At 36.8% G+C, this 18934-nt stretch overlaps 2 pseudogenes; both read right to left on the bottom strand.

The window, feature by feature from the left end:
• Positions 1–1382: 1382 nt before the first annotated feature.
• On the bottom strand, positions 1383–3292 carry LOC142510873 (ETHYLENE INSENSITIVE 3-like 3 protein; annotated as a pseudogene).
• Positions 3293–4240: 948 nt separating this feature from the next.
• Positions 4241–12106, bottom strand: LOC142545482 (FT-interacting protein 3-like; annotated as a pseudogene).
• Between the last annotated feature and the right edge of the window lie 6828 nt (positions 12107–18934).

Raw genomic sequence — 18934 nt, 5'->3', positions numbered from 1 at the left:
AATTGACACTTCTTTCAAAGAAAATTCTGTAATATAGCACATGCCAATACAAGCCCTGTTAGGGGTGGGAAAAAATACCGAATTTTCGGTATACCGAGATTACCATAACAAAAAAATATTGAATTTACCGAATTTTAAGTATACCGAAGATTTCGATACGGTACGATAACAATACCGAATTTTTCGGTACGATAACGATACCCAATTTGAAAATTTTGGTATATACCTTAATACCGGAAAAATATACAAAAATTTTAAAATATATAATATTTTAAAACAATAAATTATAAATTTTTTTAAAATGTAAGGTTTTTTTGGTTCGGTATACCGAAAATTTTGGTATAGTATCGGTATGAATTTGCTTATACAATAATTTAATATATAGATTAACTAAAATTAAAGAAAATAATTAAAAATAAAATTTTATATATTAATTAATAAAAAAATTAAATTTTAATTATGTTTTTAAAAAGTACAAATAAAAGGAAAAATAAATAGATGAGAAAATAATGAAAGTTTGTATTGAATTTGGGAGATTTCTCAATTAAATGTACATCCAAATTTTTAGGTTGAATCAAAGACTTTTGTTGACATTTTATTGTTGTACCTTATGCTATAATTCTTGTACTTAATAGAATTCCATAGAGTCATTAAAAGTCTATTGACATTTTGAATACCTATAAACTTTTGTAGAGTTTTTAAAAGTCAAGTTTGAATACCACATGACTTTTTAAAATTCTACAAAAGTTTACATTGAATACCACTAAACTTTTATGGAGTATATAAAAGTCCAGTTTGAATACCTCTAAACTTTTAAACTCCATAAAAGTCATTAAAAGTCTATAACCAATACACTCCCCTTATTTTCAATGGATTGATGATTTGGTTGTTTAAAAGTGTCTTAATTAATGTATAAATATCATTTTAGCACATAAAATCAGGAATCTTGAACTATTGTATGACTGTGGTTAAGTGAGTAGTATATGGATGGAGTCATTTTCAAGAAATTTTGAAGAAACTGGATCATTTTATGAGTACAACTGCAAAAACATTTTCTTTATAAATACAATGATTAACAAGTACATACAATAACATGTTCGTCGCTTATCTTGTTTCAACTTTTGTGCTCGTGTCTTAATTCATAGCGAACGAGTAAAACTATATCAATCACACAAGATCAAATGTCCAAAAGAACGAAACAATGAAGGGAAATGCTTCACTCAATTGTGTTTTGATATTAACAATAACTACAGTTTTTTAGCACTTTACAAACAATCCAAGGTCTCGAAAATCACAAAAAGTTACAGAAAAATATGGCGACATGATTATGCTTATTAAGGTATCAGCGTAGAAGCCTAGGAAAAAGAACACAACAGAAAATTATATTCATAGTTTAAAGTTAGAAAACATCCGAAAAATACACAAGAACATATGCTTGAACTAGAAAACAATTCCCTGGGCATGCGAAAATATATAGCATAACCATATACGCAAGGAGATGCACATGTTCGAAGCTTATGACGCAAAGTACTCCATCCATTCAGCAAATTAGTGCTGGATGTCGCATCATCATCAACATAAAAGTCAAAGTCAGTTGTATCTGATGAACTGGCGCCATAAAAAAGGAAGACCGAATGGGCTATATCTTGTGTCTTCAGATGGCATGTAATTGAGACCAGAAGAGAATTGTGAGTCAACATGCCTATCTGGTTCATGCGGTGATGAATCTTTAAACAAATTTTGGAACACTTGTCCAGAAATTTCTTTACCATTTCTGGATGGCAGCACTGATAAAGGGAAACTGATATCCACGGGTCCATATTGCATCTTAATGACAGCTGGCTCGGGCATACGTCCATGCTGACTCGATCCAACGTCAGTTGATGGGTTATGTAAGAAACTCTGTTGCAATGTTGAATCTTGAGGTCTAGGTTGCCATAAAGAATTTTCTGGTCCATGATGCATGCCTGGACCTTGAAATTGTTGGATCAAGGCAAAATTATGACCTTTTTCTAGCAAAATAGTAATTTCTTGCATGTTATGTGATCTAGAATCTCCGGACAGTTGAATATTATGAGACCCATGTGGTACTAGGTCAGCACTCGGAGTCGCTGTAAATAACATGGGTTCATTAACTGATGACACGTTTGTGGGAGCATCATTTGTAGTAATAAACGAGCAAAAAAAGTCGACATCCGATTCCAATAAGCAGGATTTTCCCTGAGCATTATTCTCATGAGGCCTCGTGGCTACTATTCCTTTATTTGCTGTCTGGCCTTCATTCATAAAGTATCCAGAAATCTATATGTCGTGGTGGTTTACGCTCATTACCACATCTTCTGGATCCTCAGCCAAATGCTTGTTGAGAGATGGTGTTGCCAGTTGATTAGGAGGACTTCTTAACTTGGGTCATTTTCTTTTCTGTGGCCGTTCCGATGAATGTACTTTCGCTTCGATTAGATCAGGTGTCACATGAACCGGAGAAGGTTCAATATCTGCAGTTTCATTTATGCTAACATCTTTGGATGAAATGGATCCCAGCTCATCATCCACACGATGAACATCATAATCACTATCACTGTCCACCAAGGTTTCTTTTTAATTCATCGAGTTTTCGAGGGTGTCTCATTAATGCTAGACAAACCATTATCACTGCTAGGCTGCTGTCGAATTAAGGACTCCTCCCTGATCAAAACTCCTAACCGTATTAAACTCTCTTCAGCAGTCATCTTATCTCGCAAACACTATGATCGCCTAATTATAGTTCTAATCCTTGCAATATCAAGCGACATATGCTTTATAACAGCAGTTAAAACCCCAATTTTCCACATCTTTTTCAGATCACGAGGCTTCTTATATAGGGGTGCCCGACCCTACTGTAATCCCAATCTCATCAACCATTCCTCGTTCCCTGTTGGCCACCAAGGAGGTAGGATACCCTTCTCGAGTGGAAACTTCCTCTGAGGTGGGTCACAACGCTACATCAAGGATGATAAAAGTGATCTTAATGTCGCATCTTGAAGATCTTGAAGAACCATCTGTGGATTCCCATTTTGATAGCCACCTCCGTTTCCTTTGAAAAGGCACTCAGTCTCGTACTTACAGATTGTTGCAGTGCCATTTTTATAAATTTTCACCTTTTCCTTTGAAAAGGCACTCAGGCACTCAGTCTCGTACTTACAGATCGACAGCCCTTTTCACAAGAGAACAAAAACTGTGAGTTGAAAAAGAAAATATGCATCTTCATGACAAAACCTTTGCAAAAACGAACCAACATAATGTATCTATGCATTCCTCGTGCAAACACACACATATCAGCATGAAATAGCGTGAATGATGAGGAAAAAAGATTTATGGCGTGTTTTTGCATTTTTTACGTTCGAAAACTTTGATACCAATGCGTAGAACTTGCACCGGAGAGACGAGGGAAGGATTTTATTTGAAAACTAGGAGGGTTTCGGTAGTTTGCTGATGGAGACTTTTCGAAAAGGTGCTGCAGCAAGTGGAGGGGCGGGCAAGAGCTTGGGGAGAGTAGGGTTAGGGTTTAGTTGTGTAGTGTTAAGTTAATATAATTATACGCTAATAGGTCAATAATGATAATTAAAGGAGTTAAAAGGTTTTTGGGCACATTAAGCAATAAAATCAACCCATCAAGTGCAATAACACTCCCGAAAAATATTTCGTTTAGGTACGTTTTTTAAAATATTGCTCGAATCCTCAAAATGTCCTCCGACTTGCCAAAATTTGCGTACCGATTAAAAATATAACCTGACGAGTAAAAATACCCAACCAAGGCCCATTTTCAAAATTCTCACTTAATTAAACCATATATTAAATAATTAAAAATAATTAAAAATGTTTTTCTTAAATATCTCTGATCTCCGTTTACATGAACTATAAATAAACCATGAACCAAACCACATATCCATGCAATAATCATGCAATAAAATAATTACACACATATTTTAGTAAAATCTTAGATTGCATGCAGTCAGATTATGTAGCTCGAATTTTTAAAACAATTCTTTTCAAATATTCTTAAAATTTTTAACAATACACTATTTTGAATAAGGATAATTAATTCGCAATAATGGACACTGCCTGAATATATATAATTAATTAGCAATAACGGCCATGAAAATTTTATAAAATAGCTTAGATAATCAATTATACTCTATTTTGAATAGATATAATTAATTAGCAGCACTGCCATGAAAGTCTTTAAAAAAGAGAAAATAAATTACAGCATACAATCTGATCTTGCAGACAACCTCTTAAAGAAATTAGTCGAAAATGGCGAAACCTTGCTCCTCAGCTTAGGATGTCTCAACAGATAGAAACCCACCATCAACGCCACCATCAGCAGCGGCATAACATATAGCACAATTGCGGCAACCATGCAAAAGGCAACGAACAATGCCGATGCTCTAGGATCCCTCCAGTTCAACGGAGCCTCGAATCTCTCCCCCTGCATCGCCAAGTCCCCCATCACAGTCTGAATCCGCCCCCCGATACTCTGCAGACGGACGTATCTATTCGCACGATGCCCGATGATTTAGACGTCGGGAACGTGTCGAATTCTTCGTCTAGATCATCAGGCCCGACCGCGTCTGCTTCCGAGAGATGTATGTCCATGTGGGGAGGATGCCTCGGCTTCCATCTGTATCGCCAGATACCAATGAAAAAAGGTAGAGAAAGAAAGTGAGGAAGACCAGTTCGGGAAAGAAGACTAGTATTACAAGGAGTATGTGTATTAGAATGGTTGTTAATGGATTTTTCCAACGGCTTATCTGATCAAACCATTTCGCAACAGATACCAGCCTTCCCATCACGTTCATTATCCTCATAAAGTTTGCTTTTGCCTTTCGAACACTCCATAAATGCGATCCAACGTCTAGCATGTTGAGATATGATGTGCAGGAGAATCTCACAGCCAACTGAACTTCCCCCATCTTTTTGACGCCGGCCGATTTCAGCACGAGTAGAGGGTATGAGAAGGGGCGGAGCAACCCCAAAGGGCTCCAGACCTGGATAAAAAAAATAGTAATTATGATGTATATGTAATTTTAACCTACATTAAAGTTTTGTCCAACCCATAAAATAATTATATTTAATAACTTAGCTTACTAAAATTACCTTCAACCCATTTAATCATAAGAAGAATCAAATTACTCTATACACTGTAATTTTGGAAGCAAAGACTTGGAGTTGAAAAAGGTTGTACGGCGATGAGCCTCGATTGAGTTAGCACAAGGTGAAATGATTGTTTTTTGCTACTTAATTGGTTCATTCTATTTATTATGCAGAAAGATTAAAAATATGGTTTGGTTGAGTCCGTATATATTTTTTAGCTTATGTAGTGATGAAGTCATAGAAGATTAAATTTTTGTTATATATAGAACTTGAGATTAACTTCCGTATGATGTATATTTTTAGTTGTGTCTGGATTTTCTGTTTTTCTTTGAAGTAAAATCATGTTTAATTTGTTCATACGCATAAGTTAATAAGTGATTCTTCAATGATTTTTCAAGTGACTGCGACATATTATTTTGAGTTAATTTGAGATTTTGAGACGATAATAATAAGTTATTTTGCAAGAGTTTTCGTAAAGTGAAATGCTTATGTTGTTATCTTAATGTTGCGTCTTCAGTAGCTTATATCTAGTTCATGTCACTATTGTGTATCGAATCATTCGGCACAAGTTCAAAATTTTTTTCCCTGACTACGCCCCTTGGTATGAGTGTGTGTAAACACGTTCCGTTTCGAGGTTGGATAGACTTATCCTAACTTTTCCTATGCTGGCATCTTTTCCTCGTAAATGACCGTTGTCAAATGCTCCGATCGTGATCACAGTACAAGGATCGAATACCTCCCATGTGTATTGCTCGTTCCATTTTGGTGAAACGCTGTTGATGATTGTCCTTGTTCGTACCCATTTAAGACCATATTTAGCCACGCAGTAAGCATATGTGGTTCCTCTTCCATCTTTAGATTTCATCAGCGACAGACCCGTGGCGCTTATGATTCCTAGCTCGAGAAGGCCAATGCTCGATTTCCAAAGAATTTTTGAACTTGGTCTGTAATCGCTGCTATAATATGTCGACTCGTCCAACACATGGTACCCGCCATCCAATCTAAGCCTCAAGTGATTTTGCTAGCAAATTTAGTATCCTTCTTTTCTCCCTCAATAATTGTATGCTTCTCAAGATTATGCCACTTGGCTGATACTGGCTTGTTGTCGGGTCGTTTAGAGATGGTGTTCAGCAGAAACATTCATTTGCCCAAGATTTCATCTTTGTTGGGTGCTACTCGATCCTCCACGGTCACGATGAGTGGCTCCTCGAATGGCTCCGCAACTACTAAAACTAAATCATCATTCCAAGATGGATTCACACTCTTCAATGGAGATATTATACTTTTAAGAGCCTGGTTTCCAAGATTATCCTTCACAAAAACTTCAGGAGGCCTGCTCCTGTCACTTGGCGGCAAATCTTGGCATTGAATCACATTAACTCTAAGATACCAAAGCCTTGGAGAAAGGTACACCTTACCCCGAATTTTCGAAACTCTGTCACTGCCAACAGCTGCTGCATCAGAATGCCATGCATCGGGAAACACCTCGTCTGCCTGAGTACCTTTCCAAAGAGCTAGCATTATTTCCCCGTCTGAGCTTTTCACCTCTCTTTTATTTGAGCTTGTACCATTCTGGTGCCAAGGGCCTATCAGGCGTGAAGGAAAATATAATTTCTTAATTTAAACGATTTCTCTGATATTATATGTTCCTTGTTGATTTGATTGAGTATAATATTTAATAAAATTTTGTCTTTCTAGATAATGAGATAATTATGTAAATGTATTATGATAAAAGTTCAAAAGGAGTTTTGTTCCTAATTAAAATCTTACTTTCCTTATGAAATAAGTTTTCTTGTGGAGATAAACTCTAGGAGAGAGAAAGTCTATAAATAAGAGAAACAAGAACATTGTTGCAGCCTCTTCTTGATTGATCATTCACGCACTCTGCACATCGTGGATTTCAAAGAAAAACGTTCTCCAAGGACGTTGCTATTTTGAAGAGTGTTGCTGCACGTGTTGCCGTAATTGTTGGAGACATTTCAGACATTTTGGAAAGTTGTAACGCTTAGAATACTTCCGTTATTTTCTTACCGTTGGATCGAATCAATTGAGAATTTTTTTTACCATTGCACTATGCTTTCATAATTATCACTTTGATTCACACTGTTTCACTCCTCATCATCCGAAAAATTCATTCTGCAAGATTTCATGATTATTTTTCTGCAATTTTCGTGATTCTCCTCTTTACTTGCAATTTAGTTTGTATCAATAGCAGGGCGTGGATACGACCCACATGACATCAGAAGCAAAATGGGACACACAGAAGATTTTGCCCCCACTGCGACAACATACCCCGCAACACCTGCTGTAACACCTCTGACCGATTTTATAAAATAACACAACGAAAAATTAAAAGTTTACTTCGAGGGAAGAAGGATTTAAAATTCTCTTACCATAAAACATTTACAATCAAAAGTATATACATGATCAATCAAGTGTTACACCAAAATACAAAATATCATTTTTTATCATGTCAAAATGCTAGCAAAATAGCCTTCTTCCTTCCATCTCTATGCATATGACCTCGGCTCCAATCAACGTCCTGGCTCGTCGCTCTTATCTGCATCACATGAATAACTGAAATGAGTATAAAACTCAGCAAGTGGAACTCTTACATAACAATGGATACATATCATACTCTGTAAAGCATGGCTTTGAAAACATTAAATACCATCAACTCTGAAACATAAATATCATAGCATGAATAACAATAACGATGTTATTTCTCTTTTCTCTGATGGATTGATATCTAAATAGTATCTCTGTCTCTGTACCTATATCCCATCGATATAAATCGATACTCTGTTGGGATATAAGCCTATGGTCGTTGATCAACTAATTGCATGCAATATCTGACTATGTATCTATCAATCCAATAAATCATTTGAACTCTCTCTTTGGCATTAAATCAAACACTTTGCATACTCTTTTCTTTGTATTCCCTTTGACATAATTGAGACATAAAATGCCTCTAATACACAACAAAGTGTATTAATACATAGCATGAATCAAATGGAGGGAATAACATGTTAAAACCATTGAAACACCATACATATATTATCATGTGGGCACAAGGGAATAAATTCCACTTACTACACTTGGATCACTTGATTCTATTCTCTTGGTACAATTCCTACAACAATAAACCAAGTAATGAACCATCAACATCTCAATAATCACAAACTCATACCAAAAAAACCATAAAATCAACACCATCAACAAACCCATGATTTCCCAACATAAAAAACCAAGAAATAACCAAAGCCACAAGCTTACCTTAGCTTCTTGAACCCAAAATAACCTTGTTCTAACTTCAAAACCCAACAAAAAGCTTGAATCAAAGGCACCAAATGAAAGGAAATGGAACCCTAGCTTTCCCAAGAGCTAAGAAATCGAGAGTGAGGAGAGAAATGAGGACAACTCTTGTATTTATAACACTTAAATCTCGAAAACACGCTTTCACTGTTCATTTATCGCGGGTGCGCTACGCCTTGCACCGCGGGTGCGCTGAGCTTACTGAACTACTTCCGAAAATTCAAAGGCGACGACCGCGGGTGCACTGAAAAATGGAGTACGGGTGCAATCTCCCCGCTCACCAGGCTTGGCTATTACACCTGCAGTTGAACCATCTCTGGAAATAGTCCCTCCTGCTGAACAGCCCATACCGTTCGAAGTGATTGCCCCAAGCGAGCCAGGGAATGCAATAGACATTGAAAATTCACCCGCTTATTCGTTTCCCGACCCACCTAGTCCATCGGTAAGACGATCGAAAAGATAGGCTGGCTATAACCCCGATCTCACGCCCAACAAACAATTCCGCCACAAGGGTGCGCCCCCAATTCAAACGCCCCTTGCTGATCCAGAAAATATTTCCGACGACGACTCTGATGATGCAGGCTACGAACTAGTAGCCAAGAAAAAGCCCATGCCAAAAGATTATGAAAAGTCCGCCTCTACATCATCTGGTGAGATCTCCTCAAGCTCTTCTGACATAGTACCACAGGCTGAACGGAAGGAGCCAACTTCGTCTGATGAGGACGAAGTGTCTTTGGCTCAAGTGCTGGCTGATTTGAAGAAAGCCAAGAACTCTACCCCTGCATCTTCTGCTCAACCCTCTGATGACAAGCCTGCATATGAGATAATGCAAGAATCGGATGAGAATCGCCACATAGGCACTTCTGACTCATCCTCAAAAAGCTATGATGACATACTTGAGGAAGGCACGGAAGCTTCCTCTGATAATGGCAGTGTTGTGCCAGATGTTGAAGACATTTCGGACAACACTGACTTCAACGACTATGATTTGACCAGCAGCTTAAGCACCAAGTTCTATACACGACATCACTCTCACAATTGTCCCTTTATGCCAACCGAGCCTTTGTTGATGAACGGAATGTTGACGTGGACGCATTTTTCCGAAATAATCTGATAAACTTCCTCAAATCACGAGGTATGTTTTCTACAGTGTCTACAGTCCTTCCATTTTGCCGTCAACCAGTACTTGAATTCTACTCCAACCTATCACCGGGTGTAGGTGATGAGAGGTCGGCCAAGTTCGACTGAGTATTTGTGCGCAACAGGGTGTACAATTTTGATCCCAAAATCATCAGTGCCTACTACAATACACCTAAGATTGATGAAGGCCCTCAACCAAATCTTAACGAAGTAATCTCCGTCCTGACAGGTGGACTGATTCACCAGTGCCCTGCGCACCCAGACCGAGTCTCTGCTACGAACCTTACCTCTCTTTACTCTGTGCTTCACAAAGTAGCCATCCGGAACTGGACACCGCCTACAAACTCCACGGTGGTTACAAAGTTCCAAGCATTGACGCTGTTTGCTATTGGGATTAGCACACTTAATTTTGGCCGGCTGGTCTTCAAGAATATACTCCAGTTTGCTGACGGCGGAATGAAGTCCTCCAAGCTGCCATTTCCTTCAATTATATATGGTATCCTTGAATCACAAGGATTCATTCGTGATATTGTCGAGCAATCATCTGATGTCAGTGAACTGCTAAAGATTGTCCTTGCTCTCTTCAAAGGTAACAGGAAAGTCGATCTACCCTGGTCTGAGTCTCGTGCAGCACCTACTGTCTCTGACACTCCCCAAAGAACTTCTGCCACCCCTACGCCCACGGGATTTATACTGCTCACAACAACTGAAATCCAAGCCCAGATAGATCATGCCATGTCCAAGATGTTTCAAGCCAAGGCTGATATAGCCTATTATGATAATTTGGTTGCAGACTACATGCTGCTTTTGGAAGTGGGTGTTCATTCTTGACAAAAAGTGGGAGATACTACCGATCAAAGGCCTGCTGCTACTACTGGAGAAGCTGGATCATCGGGGACCAAGGATAATGAAGCTGAAGATGATACTGATGAAGGGAATGGGAATTGAGGATTACCAAATATTTCTTTATCTGTTATGTTTGTTATGTTTGTTGTGCTTCTTTTATTTCGCTCTGTCAGTATGTTAGGATTTATGTTTTGCTCTGCGCTTGATGTAATCTTGCTTAATGAACTGATAATGAAATTTTGCAGGTGTTGTCCCAAGTGTTGCCAACAAAACTAACAACACCCGTGCTAACTTGATTTTAATCAGGGGGAAAAAATTTCTCGAATTCAGGGGGAGATGACTTGAGCTAATATGGATAAATGAGTTTGATCTAATTTTGTCCAGAAAGGCAAAAAGGGGATATTGAAAGGAAATATAATTTCTTAATTTAAATGATTTCCCTAATATTATATTTTCCTTGTTGATTTGATTGAGTATAATATTTAATAAGATTTTGTCTTTCTAGATAATGAGATAATTATGCAAATATTATCATGATATGGTATCAATGTTCAAAAGGAGTTTTGTTCATAATTAAACTCCAACTTTCCTTGTGAAATAAGTTTCCTTGTGGAGATAAACTCTAGGAGAGAGAAAGTCTATAAATAAAAGAAACAAGGACATTGTTGCGGCCTCTTCTTGATTGATAATTCACACACTCAGCACATCGTGGATTTCAAAGAAAAATATTCTCCAAGGACGTTGCTATTTTGAAGAGTGTTGTTGCACGTGCTGCCGTAATTGTTGGAGACATTTCAGACAACACGCGTGCAAGTGTTGGTTGAAGATCGGGTTTTGTTGCTCGAAGTTTTTGGCATAACGTTTTTTCTTTCATATTTATGTTTTAGTGTTCTTCGTTGTTTTAGAAAGCTATTTATTTTCTCAAGAGGAAATTGATTTTCATTAAGATCACTAGTGATTAGTTTTTGTAAACGTAACATTTGTTTTCTAATGATTATTTTTGTCTTGAGGCACCACACAAGTATATTTAATCTTGTCTATCGTATTTATTTAAAGTCAATTTGTGTTACAAACTTTAATATTCCGCTGCATGTTGTCTTAAATGTTGTAACATTTAGCACAATACTAAATTCTGATAAAATACAAATTTACAATCTTACACTGCTATTATTATATAAACTCACATCTATCAAGCAATATTCCTTATAAGGCGAAAAACGTTGTGGGATGTCAACAAGATCAAAGGTGACTTTACCAATAAAATCATCCACCACCTTGAAGTTGGTCCTGGGAGAAGGCAAAAACGAGATTCCACTGTGGATTAGTCTTTTTTGAAAAATGCTTTGTGATTCCCTTGTAGTTACCAAGCTTTACTTCTACATATGGATCACAAGAACCGTTAACATGCATTGCGGGTAATTATTTAGCTTTTACAACCCGAATATAGAGATATTACATCTGCTCAACGAGGTCATATGCACAGATAACCTTATGATCACCCCCAGTGATCACCCCTGAGCCAGCTATTTTGGGAGCCGTCTGCTTTAGAGCGAACTCTTCGGGTACCAGACCCCTCATCATTTTCTTGGATTATCTTTGAATATTATCATTCTACTTGTATCAAAAACTTCGGAGCTGCCAGTTATTGGTATCACTTCTCTAATGCGAACAGATATATTGTTGGATCTCGGTTTTCTCGTGCCCAAACGCAGCGGAAGTTTTAAAATTTTTAGATCTTGACATTCAAGATATATTTGGACACTCGTATGGTTTTTATAATTAAACACTCATAGGGAGTTTAAACTTTATACCTTTGATGAAAGATTCACACGGCTTCAACTATTCCGAGGTTAGCGGAGATAGCTCTTGATGAATTCCCCACGAACTTTCTTCAGAAACTCTTTTCTTCAATCCTTTTATCAAGTCCACGACCAGAAGATTTATTCCTCTTCAAAATAGCACTAGAATATTTGGAAGAATTTTAAAGTTGGAGATTAAAATCGAGAGACGGCTCAACCCCTAACAACAATTCAAGGTGGCCAAAATATTTGAGGCTTTGGGAGAAGGAATTTTCGAAAACTACAAGGATTGGAGGCTAGGTTTTTAGGTCTCTCACTTAAATAAAACATCCATGGCCTAATTACCATAATATAATAATTGAGCCTATTTAATTAACATTAATGGGCTTGATTAATTAATTAGACTAGTCCAACTAATTTAATTATTTAATCAAAGTCCATTAAAATTTTAATTATTTAGTATGTTGGACTTGTACTCCTACAAGCCCATTTAAACATACTTCCCACCATATTTAATAAACTCAACTTTTGAGTTTAATAATTTAAATTCTCAAATAATATAAATTCAACTCCTTGAATTTATTCTCCTCAAATTTTAGAAATTCATAAACTCAACTTCTTGAATTTACTATCTCATAAATTCAACTCATTGAATTTATTTTCTCAAAATTTAATTATCATAAATTCAACTAATTGAATTTACTATATCATAATTTTATATAAATCCAACTACTTGAATTTATTCTCTCAACGGGAACAAATGATTCAGTATCTGTGTGACCTTCAATGGTTCAGAGATACAGCTAGTCGTGATTTCACAACTCTTTGTGATTCAGGACATAATCCTTTATTAGGGCTTACCCTAATTTGCCTCATTCTATGTAAAAACAATCGATCATGAGAATGTCAGAAATCATATTTCTGATTAAACCCATCGAATCATGGTAAGAGCGTCTAGTAGCATCACCCCATGATCCCCTAGGTATCATCGATAGTTCCTGCAAGAACCAGTCGATTATGATTAACGTACAGTACGGTCCCTTCATCTCATATACCCCGATCGAATATGCAACCATTGGTTCATCGAGGGTTACAAAATAATTCGATAACTATGTGATACATATAAATAGTGGCATCGCATGTACTATTGAAGAACTCCTCTAATGTACATCTTATACTCTGACCAGAAATTCCATGTACTATTATTTCATCAGATCACATAGGATATCAACACTCGTAGGTGAGCGGTGAATTCTGGACTACAATGCACTGGCTCCTACATGTGTCACAATTGTACCCAATCTCGCCACCTGATGACTCTCCTGGAGCGGGTAAACGAGTCAAAGCACAGCCCTAGCATATAGAGACTCGATGTTGTCCCGGGTCGTAAGAACTAATCGTATACAATCAGAACCACGGACTTAACCTCTTGATGAATGATAACCACTTAGAAAGTCCGAGGGAGGGTTGTTTGGTATAATCATCATATGAGTACCCATCTGCATGTTTGGACATCTCTATGCCCTTACCAAGAAACGCGGTGTTGGAATTTTTCAAGTTCGCAATCTTGATTTTGGTGATAAAAAAACCTGTTAATTATGTTACTAATGATCTACCTTAGTGTGCAGCATCTAGGACCACTTACGAGATGTTTATATCGCAAAACTAAAGACCCAACTGATCGCACGAAATGAATCAGTCTAACTAATTACGTCAATTGAGCAGTCCAGCTGATTGACCAGTTGATAGGTGATTCAGCAGAAAAACCTCAGAAGCCTGGCCAGCCGAAGGAGTGTTCAACTGATGAAGAAACCCAACTGAACAAGTGTAAAATCAGTTCAGCTGACGAGTCAACTGATTTCACCAGCCTAACTGAAAGATCAGTTCAACTGACCAGTTCGAAGTATCAGTTAGAATCCTTCAGTAATGGATGAATACAAACTCTTTCAAGTGGAATCCAGCTGTATGTGAAGGTACAAAGCCATTATCCAGTCAAAGGACAATAATGGACGTTGCATCAGTGCATTAAAGACAAAAACGTTTCAGAAGGCCAGTCGAAAAGTCGAGACACAAAGTCCAAGAAACGAATTCAAGATACAACGGATACAATGAATGAGTCTCACTGTACGATCAGTTTTTCCGTCTATATAAAGAGAAGATCAGTGAAGACTCAAATAAGAGAGACAACACAAGAGAGAAAAGAAAGGGGCACGCTTCAAAGTCATATCAGCTTAAGAGAAGCATTCTGCCTAGTCGAGGGAACTCTTCACAGATAAATCAGCTTAGATTAGAAGCGTATTTACCTTAGTGTGTGAGAACATCATGTTCAGTTCTCACACACACAAACACTCTCTATCACTCAAATACAGTCTTGCACAAAAACGTTAAAACTTGTGTATGTAGTCTTTCTCACATAGACATTAAAGAAGTGTTGATTGGAAGGTGCTGTCTTCAGTCTAAGTCTAGGAGTTCAGTTTAGGCAGTGGGTAAGTCCTAGCTGAGAGGGTTTGTACAAAGAGTTGTATAAATCAAAGTCTTCTAGTGGATCCTACCCGAGGCGATAGAAGGGGTGACGTAGGAGCAGTTGAAGTCTCCGAACATCCATAAACATATCTTGTGGATTTAACCGCTTAACTATTGCTTTTAAACTGTTTGGATCAGTTAGAGTATCCATCAGTTCAGTTGTCACCATAACTGAACTGATGAATGCAAAAACTAATCTGTCCTCTTTCAGTTATTCAGTTTACATAAGATAAAATGCTTTCTAATATAACAGTCTTCTTCACGAAGGATTACTTCGAGTTTCTTCCGCTTGGTTTTTAACCGAACTCGATTTAATTCATCGGTGTTGATATTCTTAGAACACAAGCTATTGCAGCTCATTGGAGAATATTTTGTTTGAAGCATCCGAAAGATTGCTCAGCAAACGATCCTTCACGCGGTACACAACATCACAGATGCTAGTCTCGAGCTCAAGCGATCTTTATCCATGTTTTAGGCGGCTGAATTGTCTAGGAACAAATTTAGATCATACAGTGTTTACAAATGAGTTTCAACATCGAATTACGATTCATTTGTATTAAAGTATAATCAAAGTCTGTATCTATGTTGTTCACATGGGTATAAAGATAAAGAAATCACAAACCATGAAATAATGAATTATATTAAAATAAAGACTGTTTATTACAACTGAGTCAATAAAATCTCTAGCCAACAGTTGGCTTGCAGAGCATCTACTCTAACATATATGGCTTGGGCTTCTTCACTCATCTACACGAGTTTCCCGGGACAATGATTTTGATGCAAGTTGGTTACAAGATTCAGCCGTTCCATGGATTGATGAAATAAGTGATATCAAATGGATAAAACATTAAAAAAAAATGGAGATTTGATCAGGATCACATAATCCAACTGATCGAATACAACCAGCATCTGCTAATCATCTTTGAATGAATTGACGTCAATTCATCACAATCTTTATCGCCCAAAAAATTGATTTAACCGAAGAATTTCAAGATAAAGAACAAGGAAACATGGATGACTGAAATATTTCTCATTAACAACATGACGAAAGAACCTTAAATTTTTGTCAGAGTTATCAACCAAGAACACGCAGCACCTTTGTATAATAACTAGCCATCAAGAAGAAAATCCACCAAAAAGAAAATATTATTCTTGGCCGGAACCAAAAAATAACACCATTTGTACTAAAACTTCCATTCCCGCAGGGAAATAGAGAACATAAATCATAAAAATGATTGCTTCATTGATAAGCATTTAGTAGAAAAACTCTTAAATCTTGATCCACTGTTCCATCCATGCAAGCAAGGATTTGAAATAAAGACAAGAAATTAAATAATAACGATGTTCTTACTTTTTACTTTTTCTGAAAACATGGAAGTGATACCCATCAAATAAAAGGGTGTGCGTGAAATGTGTTTTTTATTTTATTTTTTGCGTGGCAGGTTTGGTGGGGTGTTGGGACATCGTGTTCTCGCAGCCAAGTTGTAGCGTAAGTTTAAAATTTTTGTTCTTTGATGTCGTGTGTTTAGAAACATTCATTGGGCATTTATAGTTATATATATTTGCGTTTATTACGCTGGACTCTAAACTATTCCGATTTTTAAACGGAGATAGTCTTTCTTGTAAATCCCTACGAATGGCTCATCAAATTTGATCGCCTAATTAAGTCCACGATCGAAAGCTTTGTTCCTCGCTTGGATTGCACTAGAAATCGCAAGCGATTTGTGCATTGAGATTGCGCACTCCGAATTTCTAAAATCCGGTGACAGTGTAGTGACGACGGCACGGTGGTGGAAGGAAATCACTTGGCTGAAATTTTCCCAAATCTTTTAAAATTGGCCGAGAGCTTTTCATCATGGGAAAGTTAATTGGTTCATAATCAATCATTATTCAAGCTAATTAAGTAATTAATCAAAAATAAATTACAAGACCTAATTTTCTTACAACTCAATATGGCCGTGAGTTTTTCCATCAAGGAAGGAAGAGCCTTTTGTATTTTGTGTGCAATAATTTATCGTATTCAATTATGAGTCCTTGTGGTGTATGTATAGAGGTTGAATTCTAATCTCATTTGGAGTCCTTCTCCCACAAAAACTCTAATAATTTCATTATGTTAAAAATCTCATAAAATTAATATATAATGAATTTATAAACTTTTAATAATACATGATATAATAATACTATATACACATATTTTATATCACCATATAAAATATATATTTACATTAATTAAATTAAATAAACATTATTTAATTTATAAATTAACTCATTGGTTAATTTAATTCTACTCACCTATAGAATATATATGAGAATTTGTGCATGTTATTAGTCACCACTTCTAGCACAATCATTTAATTAGTAAATTTCAAATTCACAAAAAAAATGATTCCGATCTCATTATAACCCAATCGACGATCCGAGAATGCCGATGTACCAAGGATATAAATCTTTTTTATATAACGAAAATCGAAAATTTAGAATATCAAAATTTTCATTTATCAATTTGGAACTTACCATATATGGCAATTACCATATTTGGCAGCTGTCAGTTTTGTAAACTCCTTTACTAAAATAGGCAGTTTCACTCTCCTTCCTTATTTAGCAACCATGCTAACTTCCATTCTTCCATCTTTTGAAATCAGTACATAAACTCCATTATAATCTTCTTGTTTGATCTACATCAACATCAAACTATAGTCGCCAAATTCCAACTCCTTGAAATTTGACTATCTCAACAGAAACACAAAATCCGATACTTGTATGATCCTCAATGGTTCAGGGATACAGCTAGCAGTGGGTTCATATCTCCATGTGATTCAGAATAAAATTTATTCTTATTCGAGTTTACCCTAGTTAACCCAATTCTTTTCATCAACTCCTTGATCAAGAATGACAGAACTCATTTCTGATTGCACCCATCAGATCATGGTAAGAGCGTCTAGTATCATCGCCCCATGATCCTCTAGGTGTCACTTATAGTACCTGCAAGAACCTTTAGTCATGGTTATCATACAATACGGTCCCTTCAACACATATATCTCGATCGAATCTGCAACCATTGGTATATCGAGAGTTGCATATGAATTCGATAACGATGATATTTATCTTTGAGTACTAATAGTGGCATGGTATGTGCAACTAGGAAAACACCTTTCCCTAAAGCACATTTCTTGCTCTGGCCAGATACTCCTTGCACTATTAACTAATCAGATCACCTAAGATATCTTCACCCATAAGCGCACGGTGAATCCCCGACTACAATACATTTGATCCTACGTATTTCGAAACTGCACCCAACCTCGCCATGATGACCCTCGATAGACTCGATAAACGGATCAAAGTACATGATACTACGTATAGCCCCTACATTGTCCCGGGTCAAAAGACTAATGGTGTACAACCATAACTGCGGAATATTCCACTCGATAAGTGAGAACCACTTGGACAGTCCGAGGGAGGGTTGTTCAGTACATCATCACATGATCACCCATCTGTGTGAATGGACATCTCCATGCCCTTGTTAATGAAACATGGTGTTTACACCACAGATTCTAGTCTCAAGCTCGAACGACTTTTATCCTTGTTTTAGGAAAATGATTAGACTAGAACCTGTTTAGAATATACGACACCCTTTCTAATGAGTTTCGTGATCTTACGTCGCGACGCAGACCTCATGGTACCTATTGTATATTCAAGGACTTTATCTATGCAGCTTGTATTGGTATACAGATAAAGTATAATGTCATAATCGAATAAAATCGTAAAATATTATTAAAATAAAGATTATTTTACATTAGAGTCAATAAAGCCCGAGCCACAAGTTGGCTTGCCGGACATCTACTCTAACATGGGGGTGGGGGTTGGGGTGGGGGTTGGGGTGGGGGTGGGGATGATTCAAATTGATTGGCGAGTTGCTTCAACTAAATTGGAAAGCCAGTAAAACTCTTCTTGTATTTGTTGACGTACCATTTTCTAGCATGTTAGGAGTAACAAAAATTTTATAAAAAAAATTGTTTTGACGTTCAAAACACTCATTGGACATTGTATGATGTAAACCATTAATAAGATGTTTTAAAATAATTTATCTTTGTGTATATAACATCGGTTCCAAATATTCTGGATTTTAAGTGGAGATATCTCTTGTTATAAATCTTTACGAACGGGTCTTTCTCCTTGTT

This window comes from Primulina tabacum, chromosome 1 (genome assembly GCF_025594145.1).
Source record: "Primulina tabacum isolate GXHZ01 chromosome 1, ASM2559414v2, whole genome shotgun sequence".
Taxonomy (NCBI): Eukaryota; Viridiplantae; Streptophyta; class Magnoliopsida; order Lamiales; family Gesneriaceae; genus Primulina; species Primulina tabacum.
Note: the sequence above shows the minus strand (reverse complement) of the source record. Positions and strands in the feature narration are given on the sequence as shown.